This window comes from Typopeltis vanoorti, chromosome 3 (genome assembly GCF_054136105.1).
Source record: "Typopeltis vanoorti isolate ZY-2024b chromosome 3, IOZ_Tvanoo_1.0, whole genome shotgun sequence".
NCBI lineage: Eukaryota > Metazoa > Arthropoda > Arachnida > Uropygi > Thelyphonidae > Typopeltis > Typopeltis vanoorti.
In genome coordinates, this window is record NC_143551.1 from 8,953,944 (window position 1) to 8,965,785 (window position 11,842).

An 11,842-nucleotide genomic window follows, 5' to 3' on the forward strand; every position below is an offset into this window, starting at 1 on the left:
AAAAGAACACCTCTTCTGCTCATATTTTCACATTCTTTTCTCTCCCATTCTCTCCCATTCTGTTTAAGGAACCATGCCACCTCATATTAGCTCTGCTTAAACTTTCATAAATGTTAAGAATGCCAAGTTCTTTCCTAATATCCTCATTTTTAATATGATATTGCAGCAGTGATGCGATATGTTCACTCTCCTAATCTTCCTCAGATATGTCATATCTCTGGCCTCCAATCTTTCATCAAGCGTTTTATTTCTAACCAAGCTCTGAGATCCATTAGTGATTTTTTTTTCAAACTACATCTTGTGTACTGTTAGTTTGGTGTTTGACTAAGTTCTCTCTTATTCCATATAACTGTCTTCAGCTAACTTCCAACCATACCAGCTTCACGAATTATGTTATCTATTTCCATATTTAATTAGCCATTTCACTTAAAATTGTGCCTAAATAGCTGAAATGTTACATTTGTTCTGTAGGTTCACCACTTAGGATGCGTTTAATATTTTCAATGTTTCTGACTATTTTCTTTGTATTTTCATTCCTGATTTCGTAGCTAATATGTTATTATCATCATCATCATCATCATCATCATCATCATCAAATTTCTGCCATGTATCCTCAAGGGGGTGTACAGGATATGATAGTACTACATGAAAAAATTGCATCATTACTAACTTCCTATCTACAATTTTCCTCCAAATCAGTCTGCAACTTGTCAAGACTCCACCATTATCAGATCTTATATTTCAATCGTCTAAGGCACTTTGTACCGTATCAATCCACCTATACCTTGGTCTTCCTCTGGGTCGTTTTCCTGCCAACCTGGCAGAGAACAACCTGGCAGAGAGTCTTGCCAATCTTTCCTCGCCCATTCTGTTTAAGTGACCATACCACCTGATATTAGCTCTGCTAACGCATTCCTGGATGCTAACAATGTCAAGTTCTTTCCTAATATCCTCGTTTTTAATATGATATTGCCATTGACGCCATCTGTTCACACCTCTAATCTTTCTCAGGATTCTCATATCTGTGGTCTCTAGTCTTTGGTCAAGTGTTTTATTTCTGACCCAGCTCTCAGATCCATAAGTTAAAACTGGTTTGAATGTTGTGTTGTATACAGCTAATTTAGTGTTCCGACTAATATTTAATTTACCATTTTCACTAAATTCTTGCCTAAGTAGCTGAAATGTTTTACTTATTCCACAGGTTCCTCATTCAAAACACAGTTGACATTTTTAACGATTCTACCTATTTTCATTGTCTTTGTCTTTTTATTGCTGAACCTTCATACCATATCTCTTACAACAGCTATTCAATTTAGTCAGGGAATCCTGCAGACATGTAGCGGATTTATTTAGAAGTATAACATGGTCCGCATTATAAAATCTCCAATTCTGATATCATGTTTAATGCCACTTTCCTTCATAGTGTGGTCCATATAGATCAGGAAGAACAGAGGGGATAATGTACATCCTTGTCTCACACCAGATTTAACATTAAACCGTCTTCCTGCACTTTCTTCAATTCTAACTGCTAAATTGCCACTCAAATAACGACTAAGTATTGCTTGATATAATGCCCCATTGACACCATATAACTGTAGCGTATTGAATAGCTTCTCTCGTGGCACCTTGTCGTATGTCTTTTCCAGATCGACAGAACTTAAATACAGATCTTTGTTGTATTCCATGCTTTCTCGACTATTTGTCGTAAAGTGAAGTTCTGATCCTGACAGCCTCTATTTGGCCTGAATCCAGTTGTTCTTCACCAAGCTTTTCTTCCACAATTCTTCTCAACCGTTTCTCAAGTATACTGGCACAAATCTTACCCGGAACACTCAGTAGGGAAATACCTTTGTAATTCTCACATTCAGTTTTATTTCCGTTTTTATATATAGGTACTATCTGGGCTCTACTCCCATCATCGGGAATTCGTCCCTCTGTCCAGGCCTTCTGAGCTAGGCAGTGCAGTCACTGTAAAACTTTTATACGAGCGTACTTCACCAATTCTGGTCGAATATCATCTATTCATGCTGCCTTTCCACATTTGAAGCCTTTGATGGCTTTTTCTACTTCAAGTATGGATATGTATTCCTGACTGTATGCCAGTTGAGTATTTTTTACCATTTTGCTATCATTGCTTGTTTCATTTAGCAATTTTTCAAAGTAATTACTCCATACTTCAAGGATATCTTTTCATGTCACCTTTATCATCTCTAACTCCTTTTACAGCACTCTTTCCTGCATTTCTAAGCTTCTTCAACAACCTACAGAATATCTTACCACCTTCTTGATATTTATTTTCTATGTTCTTGTCAAAGTCCTCCCATGAATTTTTTAGCTAGTTTTACACACTATTTAGCTTTCTTACTTTTGTCTCTGTGTTCTCTAAGAGTACAAGCTGAATTATGTGCCAAGAACTTTTGATACGCTTTCTTCTTTTCCTTCACTGCCTCTTTAACTTCCCTGTTCACCATGGAGTTCGGATTTTTTTATCCTTGCAGACAACCTCACCACATGCCTCTATGGCAGAATCAATCAATGCTTTCTTCAGAGTTTGCCACTGAATCTCCAAGGTTTGATTCCTGTTCTCAAATTCTTTCATTTTTTCTTCAATAATCTTTGTGTATTTTAGTCTACAGTTCACATCTGAGAGCTGCTCAAATTTTATCCGCTTTAAAACTTTATTACATGTCATTCTTTTCAATATGAAATACAATTTTTTCCTGCTCAAGACTAAATAGTGATCGCTTCCAATTTTAAATCCTCTGTGCACTCTGGTGTACTGAACCACTCTCAACAATAACATAGTCAATGAGACTTTTCTTATTCCTTGCCTCTTCTCTACATGTGAATTTGTGCACATTTTTATGTTGGAATATGGTGTTAGTAATCACCAGTCCGCATCCTGAGCAGATATCCAATAGGTATTTGCCATTATTATTAGCTTTTCTCTTTTCTTCAAATTTTCCCAAAATATTTTTGTATCTAATATGTAATAACAGTTATTCACTTCATTCAGGGAATGTTAAAGACGTTTGTGCCTTTATTTAGAAAAATAACATCATCTGCTTGAATTAAAGACCTGAGCTTAAATCTTCAATTTTGACATCACGTTTAATACCACTATCCTTCATAATGCGATTCATATAGACGAAAATACCAGAGGGTATGACATGCATCCTTCTGACACCTGATTTCACATGACGCCATCTTCCAATACCTATTTCAATTCAAACTGTTGATTTACTACTCAAACAAAGACTACGTATTGCTTGACATAATGTCTCCTTGACACCCAATAAATTGTAGCCTTGAATAGCTTTCCCCTTGCTACCTTGTCGTATATCTTTTCCAGATCTACGATACTTAAATAGAGATCGCTGTTATATTCACAATTATTTGTCTTAATATGAAACTCTGATCGCAATAACCTTTGTTTGTGTTGAATCCAGCTTATTGTTCAACAAGCTTTCCTAAAGCAAATTTTTAATCGTTTCCGAAGTATAAAGATTGTATAACTCGTACTGGGAATACTCAGTATGCAAATACCTCTGTGATTCTCCCATTATTTTCCAATTTTCGTTCTTTTAGATGACTACTTTGAGTGGTCTGCTGCAATCAACTGAAAATCGACCATCTCGCTCGGGATTCTATGTTATTCAATATGACACTGTGAAACTTTTATACCTTCCACCTGAGAATATCTGCTCGAATATCATTTTCTCCAGCGGTCTTTCCACATTTCAGGCTTTTGGTGGCTTTTTGTATTTCAAGTATGGATACGTATTCCTGATTATCTGTTGAGTGTTTTTTCCCACTGTGCAGTCACTGTTTGTTTCCTTTAGCAATTTTTCTTGGTAATTACTCCATACATCACGGATATTTTTATCTCCAGTTTCGATGTCACCTTTATCATCTCTGATTCCTTTTATATTACACTTTCCCGAATTTTCCCTCAACTAACGTTTTTAATAGCCTCGAGTATATTTTCCACCTTTCTGATATTTTTTTCTATATTCTTACCAAAGTCTTCCAAATAGTTTTGTGTTAAAGATGCAAAGCTCTTTTAAACGTGGTTTTACTCGTTTTTCCAAGTAAGCAAACAGACAAATAAGTCACGTTTGCGCCTGCACGTAGTGCAAGTCTAGGTGACTCGCAAAGTAGTGCAAGTCTAGTCAACTCGTTGTAAAGTTAGAATAAGCTCTGATCATTATTCTTAATATTTACCCTTAATGCAAAGCACATCTCCTTGAGGAGATGCATGATGCTATGCATTAAAGGCAAGGGGCCACGACCCAACCGGTTTCGACCTTTATTGAGGTCTCATCAGTGGGAGCCGGGCTTAGAAATACCAAGGTTAAGTAATACAGAGCTTATAAGTATTTTACCAACACAAGTTATCATAAGGTGCTTTGATCTTATTAAATAAAAATCTCAGGATGAGAGATAGATGTAGAAAGTTTTTTGCCTGGGTATAATATATGTTAAAGATGCCAAGTCGTTTTAAACCTGGTTTTACTCCAGTTCCCAAGTAAGCAAACAGAAAAATAAGTCAAGTTTTCGCCTGCACATAGTGCAAGTCTAGGTGACCGGCAAAGTAGTGCAAGTCTAGGCAATTCGTGGTCTATGTATTCTGTAAGAGCAAAAGCTTAACTATTTGCTAAGAACATTCGACATGCTTTATTCTTTTCCCTGACTGCCTATTTACTACATGAGAGCGTGCCTTTTTGCATGGTTGATGAGGAGAATGTATTCGTGAATGAGGTAGTGAGTGTCCAACATTGAATAAATTGAAGACGAGTTAGGATAAATATTATTTCCATTAGAATGAGTCATACTATTGTCTAAATGGATGAGTCGTGACTCCAGGAAATGTTTCTTTAATAATAATAATAATAATGATAATAATAATAATAATAATAATAATAATAATAATAAGTATTACGTGCTTTTAGATACAGCGAAATATGTTTTGATAATATTATGATTTTGTTTTACATCTTTTGGAGCGGACGAGGGATACGTGGACAAGATATAAATAATTACATATGAATTCATTCGCAAATGATAAATTAAAGGTAAAAAATAAGTAATGAGAATTATAAAACGAATAAACTTACGGCAATCTCACTCCATCGTCATTATAAAAGGTTTGAGGTTAAACCCTTGACAAGCCACAACCGTCCCAAGAAGGATGAGAAATAATGCGGAATTCATTTTCGCCATCAATGTCCTGTGAAAGGCAAAAACCACGCCAATTTATATACGATGCAAAGGAGGAGCACCTGTTGTAATTTCGGTTTTCGTTTTTATCGGTCATATTTTATCGGTCATATTTTACACAACAAAGTGACATTCAAATGAAGGTCATTTTGTAATCACACCAGATAACTAAAAGAATAGATATGTAGATATATTATCTCTATTATATATCTTGTATATTAACACTCTCTTATATTATCGCTGTTTATTAGTTGCGGCTAAGGATAATCTGTGTAGTGAGAGAACCCTACAGTTGGAGCGTTGTGTGCATTAAAAATGCAATTAAAGATCAGCAAACGACCTTTATTAAGAAAAATCAAGCGATAGGGGCAGGACAATAGTAAAACCTGGCGCCTTTGAACTTGAGAACGGAAAATAAAAAAGACTCTCTCTTCCGAGATAAATCACGCTTATTAATAAAGCATTTCAAATGGGCCTTTCTGGATTTCGTGTACGTCTGAAAATACTACTTGCTGAATGTACTGTGAAGTCTGCAGCCGATAATGACATTCTACAGGTTTCTGTGCTTTCCGTTTTATGGCAGAAGTTCTTTGAAGTCTCTTTCCTGTATGAACACAATAATCTCCCCACAGATAGCGAACAACTGTTCAAAATTCGGTATGGATGCTAAAGAAATTAACTATGAATATGAGCACTTTTGTGGTTAATTTTTATTCATGGTGAAGATTTTCGGATTGTTAATACTGATAAGGTGACCAAAACAAGTCTTAAGACCATTTTAAGATTAATTTATACCGATTAAAATCTAAACAGCTGAGTATTTATTCAGTGCAATATAAAGCTGAGGTTACCTCTTTTATTCCGTTCATAAGGAGAATTCTATAGCACAAAAAGCTCAGCAGTTCTTCGATGTTTGAGATCTCTCTTTGTCCAACTTCTCTGGCGCAATGCAGCCAGTCGTTTTTAAAGTGTAACGAAAATAGAAATTAAAATAAAAACGGTAACCCAAGAACTGGTCAAGCCATATTCAAATTTGCACATTTCAGTTTGTGTAAGCGAGTTCTGAAATACATATTTTAAAAAAGTGTACAAAATAATGAACTTTGTATATTTTAGGGGAGGATTTTTACCTGACGAGCCCTTCGTAGAATCAGTTTTCCTTTTCTGACCGCCTCGGAAGTAACACCTTATCCTCTAAATCACATGAGTAGCATACACTTTAGTTTAGACTACAGATCTGTCAGACAAACTCTTTCGTACTTTCAGTTTTAATAAAACAAATTCAACATTCGATGCATCACAGTCACATTCTAGTATAATCACATTATGAACACCTTCAAATCGGAAAATAAAATATTGTTTCAGTTTCGTCTAGTGCGTTATGTTCAACATCGAATCGTTTTTCTTTCCTTGTGTTCTGCAGTTGCAGCATTGGTTTATTGCGGTACAGTAATCTACAACCGCACAAAAATCTACAGAACTGTAGATTACTGTAACGCAGTGTACACATTGTTAATTAAGGAATTTTTATTTTACAAAATGCCGAAAGCTGCTCTTGATGATAATTTGTTTATATTTATTATTATTATATTATACATAATTGGCATTCAAATCTCATTCGACCAATTACTATCTACCTACCTACTACAGGGTGTCCCAAAATTCACGCAAGATTTAAATTTAGCGCCATTTGTGCGGTAGAGTGTTGCCAACGAGAAAAAGAAAAGACAGCGTGACAGCTGACAGGTCAGGGTTCTTAAAAATGGAGCGCTACACAAAAGCACAATGCATTTCCATTGTTGAGCAATATTTTAAAAATGATGAAGGTTTGGCAGCTACAGTTCGCAATTTTCGTACATAATATGGTCGGAATAGTGATTTAACTTCATCAACTGTGAAAAGATTAATTAAAAAATTCAATTAACTGGATCAATTAGTGATCTTATACACTCTGGCCGTCCTTCAACAAGTCGTTCAACAAAAAACATCGAAGCAGTTCGTTAGAGTATTGCTGAGAGTCCAGGAACATCAATTCGGCAACGTGGTCTTGAACTGGGCATTTCGAGAAGCTCTCTACAGCGTATTCTCACGAAAGATTTGCATCTTTATGCTTACATAGTTCAATTGACTCAAGAACTGAAGCCTACTGACCACACACAGCGAAGAGAATTCGTTGAATAGATTATGGAACAACAAGTGGATGCTTTTTTTTTTCGAACAATCATCTTCAGCGATGAGGCTCATTTTCATCTTGATGGCTTCGTTAATCGACAAAATTGTCGCATTTGGGGTTCAGAAAATCCACGAGTGATTGTTGAGAAACAAATGCATCCACAACGTGTCACTGTTTGGTGCAGATTTTGGGCTGGAGGCATCATCGGTCCATTCTTCTTCGAAAATGCGGCTGGTAAGGCAATAACAGTTAATGGTGCTCGCTATCGCGACATGATAATCCAGTTTTTTGTGCCTAAATTGCAAGATATGGATGCGGAGGACATGTGGTTTCAACAAGACGGTGCCATATGCGATACAGCCCGAGAAACAATTCAATTACTGCATGAGTCATTTCCTGGTCGTGTAATTTCCCGTTTTGGTGATCAGAATTTGCCGCCCAGATCATGTGACTTAACGCCGTTGGACATTTTTCTTTGGGGTTTTTTGAAGTCTAAGGTTTATGCCAACAAGCCCACTACCACCCACGCCTTGAAGGAGGAGATTGAGCGCTGTATCATGGAAAATTAGGACAAAAGAGTGTGTATGTGCCAGCAAAGCCGTGGAGGCCATTTACCCCATTTGCTATTCCATGCATAACCCTATACTGTATACTTCATGAATCAATAAGAAATTACAATTTTTAATTAAAAACCTGTGTTTTCTATTAAAATTACTTCTTGCATGAATTTTGGGACACCTTATACTTCTTTCAAGTCTATCATCCACGTTGAGAACACCTGGCCTAGTGTATTGGATGGTCCAATTTATATATATATATATATATATATATATATGTGGCGATTAGTTTTTACTCGGTTGTTATACATTTCAAAAAATAGATTTAATGACTCCAAGACCGAGATAACATATAAAGATTTTAATGATAAATACTACTAGTTTCGGCATATAGCAGCCTTCTTCAGGTATTTATAAAGGAAAGGAATACTAATAAACATTGAATTATTTAAATAAACAAACTGGAAATTACAGGTACAAATTGCCTCACATAATCGATACATAAAAACGTTGTATTTTTCAAGTTGTTCCAACTGGCGTGCCATTGTTTGTTGCAATTGTGCGTGCAAGTTCACGTGAACGCCAATATTGAATAACTGCAGCATGGCTATCTGGGATGTTATAACTTAAATATATATATATATATATATATATATATATATATATATATATATATATATATATATATTTAAGTTTGTTTATATACAGGGTGTTCGGGATAAATTTGACAGTTTCGTAAGGAAAAAGAAAATCTTCTTTGTATCTATTAAATTTAATGAATTGACAAAAAAACATTACAGGCAGAGTTAATTACAATACTATCAACAAGATTTACTCAAAATAACCACCATTAGCATCGATCACAGCTTCAATTCTGCTTCGGAACCTCGAACAAGCTGATGCTACAGTCTCCCTGGGAAGGGCCGCAAAAACTGTTTTAATTTTATCCATTAACTGGGCTTTTGTATTACTGGAAGTGCGATTGGTGTCTTTTTCAACTGCGCCCCATACAAAATAATCCATGGGGTTAAGGTCTGGGGAGTTTGGAGGCCAAACATTTGGACTGGTGAAGTCGTAGAAATTTTCAGACAACCATTTTTGACTTTTCCCAGAGGTGTGGCAAGGGGCCGAATCCTGCTGCCATTCATACGGCCTACCATTGGCTACCCTTGTTATCCAGGGCTTGACTACAGTTAGTAACTCCACGAACAAAGCCCGAATTCCAATGCCAGGGTTCTTCAACACCTGTTCCTGCAGATTTGCGAGGAATTCTGCTGTACGAACGCAATCAGATCGTCTGCTAGGGATCTTTCTTCTTGCTACATCCTCGTAGTCACCATTGCAAGTCTCTAGTTCATGCCTGATTGTTTTTACTGTATTCAGGGAGCATTGGGCAGCAGTCGTAATATCCTTATTTTGATGGCGGGCACGAATCATCATGATACAAGTTATTCTCTTCCATGATTCAGGTGGGTTCCAGCTATCCATCCTTTCTGACATCTTGTATATGAATGAAGAAGGGTCCAAACTTTTAAATGAAGAGAAGTGTGTGTTAATACATGTAACGTACGGAAAAATATAATTAATTATAAATATGTCAAATTTATCCCGAACACCCTGTATATATATATATATATAAACATATATAAACGTATATATATATATATATACAGTATATATATATATATATATATATATATATATATTTTTTTTTTTCCTTTCTGTTGATCTCGGTTGAGATTTCCTCAAAGCTTTGTAATAAGTTTATCTGTGGATGACCCCGGTTAGATTTTTTTTTTCAGTTTGATTGCTGTGTTGGAAGTAGGCTGATGTTTGAGGGTCAAATGAATGATCTGAAAAGTCTGATCAAAGTGAAATTGACGATATATTCTGGTGTTACTGCATCTATCTTGATGGTTCACATTCAGTTTTATTGTGGTCTTCTTTCTGGACTAATTTTGGATACTTTTTGTTTTTCACTGTGACAGCTTTCTACGTCTTCTGAAGTTTTAATTAGTATCGGCAATGAGGTGTGTGACGTCCTCAATGATATCTTGGCATCTCTGATCCACAAAAATTGATAATTGTTTTCTGTTTTTACTTTTCTTGCTTGGTACAACAGATTCTGGTTGAATGGTGTTAAATATTTGGATAGGAAGATTGGTGTATTGTCTTGCTGTGCGTTCCAGTCTTTGGCAACTGGTTTTTTCTATCTGCTGGGTTTTATGAGATTGTCTCTTGTGGACTTGCTTGTAAGGCGAACTATCACTGGTGCAGGTCGTGGCAAGCCTTGTTTTTTGCTCTTCCTAGGAATCTGATTTATGGTCTGAATGTCGTTAACATGTAGAGGGATATCAATTGCATGGCCTAATTTTAGAATTACGTCTCCGAGGTTTTCTGTAGGTGCAGTTTCAGGAAGACCGTTTATGACAAGATCTTCTTTATGTTGTTGCTGATTTAAACGCTGATTTTATATAGCCTATATACATATACACAATTAATAATAATAAGAATAAAATAATAATTGTTTCTTCTGTTTCTCTCGGAGGCTTTCTGATTTCTTCCTCGAAACTTTGCAGAGTTTATCTGAGGAAGATAATAGATGACAGAGGGTGGTGGTTTCATGGTTATGCTTCTATAGCGGTCGTAAGCCAGGCATTGATTTTACTGTTTGTTGGTACGTGCTTGGAAGACTTCGACTGCTGTTACACAGTTTTACTTTTTATTTGAAGTAGGGTTGGATTTAGACATGGTGTGTTTGCTTCTTTGTGTTCTCGTAGTGATGGTTTTTGAGAGGGGGGTTTGTCATAGGTTGTGTGTGTGTGAGAGAGAGAGAGAGTGAAAGAGAGAGAGAGAGAGAGAGAGGGTAAGAGGAATTTTTCTAATTTTCATTCTCATTATAATATTTATATAGTGCCTGTTGCAGCTCTCTGTATGTCCTCCCAAGGTTTCTGTTGTTGAACGGCAGTTTGTTTATTATGTGAGGTACGCAGAAGTTTCGGGTGGCTTTGCCGTGATGATTGTTGTACTTATATGTTATGTAGTTTGTTGACTGTGGACTTGTTATCTGATATGTTGTTCTGGTTATTCTATAGGTTGGGCTGTAGTAGTGTTTTAACATGACTGTGTAGTGGCATAAGTGTTTCACCTTAAATATTTTATTGTCTGTCCGTGCTTCCTGCATAACAGTGGGTTCTTCCCAGAATATCAGTTCTATCATTTTATCTTGCAACCATTGTAGACTGTTAAGTCTGTAGTCTGCGCAAAATGCGTATGATGTGATTGCATATCTTAAAATGTTTTCACATAATGCTTTATAGATTAGTATTTTTATGTGGGTTGGGGCAATGTCTTTTAATCTGTGTAGTTTGCTTGCTATTATCCTAAGCTTGGTGTTTAGGTAGTTTATATGGCTGTTCCAACTTTGATCAGCATCGAAGGGAAGTTAGAGGAAGCGTGTTGTTTTCACCGGTGTGATGGATGTGGTTTTAGGTTTAGCGCTTTTTGTGTACAGGAGGATGAATGTCGGATAGTGAGGTATTTAGCTTATATGGGCAGGGTTTGGGGTTTTTTAAATACCATTAGCTTTGTTTTTCCGGGGTTTATATACAGGGTGACCATAAAATAACTTTCCCTCATTGGAGGCATCTGTAGCTAAAACTAATCCTTGGAATGAGACCACACTTTATATCGAGACTTTCAAAGGCATGGAGAGATGAATTCCATGAAAAAAAAGATTTAGTACCAAAAGTCTCCGATAAGGGAAATTTTGGCGCTGGCAGAGGCGAAAGCAGTCAAATATTTGCAGTATACGCAGGTAAAAAGTATTGTGCAAATTTCACTGTGCGTACGTGAGAGCAGCACCAACAATTCCACTTAAAAAGGGATTGGG

The 11,842-nt window shown here is 36.3% G+C and overlaps 1 protein-coding gene across 1 annotated transcript in view; it reads right to left on the reverse strand.

The window, feature by feature from the left end:
* Window positions 1–5,250, reverse strand: part of LOC150107895 (uncharacterized) — a 52,994-nt gene extending 47,744 nt beyond the window's left edge. The window contains exon 1 of the mRNA XM_090415422.1: window positions 5,118–5,250. The gene's annotated coding sequence lies outside the window, so the exon portion shown is untranslated. The remainder of the gene's footprint in view (window positions 1–5,117) is intronic.
* Window positions 5,251–11,842: the final 6,592 nt, after the last annotated feature.